This window comes from Alligator sinensis, unplaced genomic scaffold (genome assembly GCF_000455745.1).
Source record: "Alligator sinensis unplaced genomic scaffold, ASM45574v1 scaffold505_1, whole genome shotgun sequence".
Taxonomy (NCBI): domain Eukaryota; kingdom Metazoa; phylum Chordata; order Crocodylia; family Alligatoridae; genus Alligator; species Alligator sinensis.
In genome coordinates, this window is record NW_005841940.1 from 3,436,356 (window position 1) to 3,438,116 (window position 1,761).

Consider the following 1,761-nt stretch of genomic DNA (forward strand, 5'->3'; position numbering starts at 1 on the left):
GTATTGAAACGCATCCTGTTTTTGTTAGCCCACCCCTGCAACCTATCCAGGTCTTGCTGCAGTCTTTCCCTCCCTACTAGTGTGACCACCTCACCCCAAATTTTGGTATCATCAGCAAATTTAAACAGGTTACTTTTCACCCCGTCGTCCAAATTGCTGATAAAGAAGTTGAACAGAGCGGGCCCAAGGACCGAGCCCTGGGGGACTCCGCTGCCCACTTCCCCCCAGGTCAAATATGACCCATCCACCATCACCCTGTTAGTACGACTCTTCAGCCAATTTGCAATCCATCTGACAGTGTAGGCATCAATGCCACAGTCGCCTAGTTTCTTAATGAGGATGGGGTGGTCGACAATGTTAAAGGCCTTGCTGAAGTCCAGAAAGACTACATCCACAGCGACACCTACATCCACTGCTTTTGTGGCCCCCACAAAGAGTCTCCACAAAGAGACTCTTCTTAGACAGGTGGTAGGAGATGAAGGCTACAAGTGTCAGTGGCCGCTTGCCCATGTCTTGGGCCCATCTGGGTTGAGTTCAGACAGTCAAAGAGCCTGAGGCTGAATCAATTCAATCTTTGCAGGTTAGTCTAAGCTGCATAGATTGAACCAATAAGCAAGTAAACAGACATTCACTTTTGATTCTAGAAATGTAGCCACATACCTGCAGTGGCTCAGGCCAGAAGCCGAGGGGTGCTAGAGCATGCCTTTCTGCTCAGCTGGAACAAACATTTTGGGCAAAGGCTAGCCCACCCACCCTGTGGAGGAGGGTGGGGGGTTGCAGGGCAGGTACAAAGCATCCTGGGATGCTGGGGGACTATGAGTTAACTTGAATCTGGAGGGGATCTGGGGCAGATGTTCAATAAACCGCTTTAACCTAAATCCATTAAATCTGATACTGCATCCATCCAGGTTTATAAAAACAGCGCATTTTGGAAGAGGCTTCGCACCCTTTGCTTTTGTTCTCTCCTGCCACAACTTGATGGGACTTAAAGTTAGTACTCGCAGGTGGGTGGCTTCTGATTTTAACTAACACCCACAGTGATGCTCTCTCTGTACTTGATGCTACTGTATCTGGGGGAGCCGGCAAACTCACCCTTATGCCGGCAAACTCACCCTTATGCGTTGAAGCAAACTTCTGGGGGAGGGTCTTACCCAGCATTCACTGTGTGTCCTTTCCCTCCCCCCCACCCTGTTTTGCTCTCTCTCTCTCTGTCTGGAGAGACCCAGCTTCCAGCCTGGCAAGGTAATGTAATCAGTTCACAAAAAATGTCCATTCTCAGTATCTAGTGACAAAGTCAATAATTAATCATGGGGACCTGGTCCCGCTGAGTTTTCAGTGAGCTTCACTCTCAGCGCAACAGGCTACCTGACTTCTGTTTTCCGTCGGGCACGCTGCCCGCTCTGCTCCCGTGCCTCTGCATGGAAAATGGTGCCATCGCTGCAACTTCCTCTTGGCTCTGGCTCCTCCCCCTTTCCAGGGAACTTACTAATCAAGTCCAGCTCCTCTTATAGGAGCTCATGATCTGATACCATGGATGCTCCTGGCATCGGCAAAATGACATCATCTCGCCAGGAGGTCCTGCAACATGCTGGTAAGTTTTCTTTACTCTCTTTCCTCCTCTGTAACAATGGCTCCCTTTTAAAATGTTAAAAGGGTTTTGGCAAGTTTGCAATCAATTTATGTGCACTGAACTTCTGTTGTGTTACCAATTTGAACCGGTTTCCAACCACTTATACCAGTTTAGGTATAATTTCTTTCCCT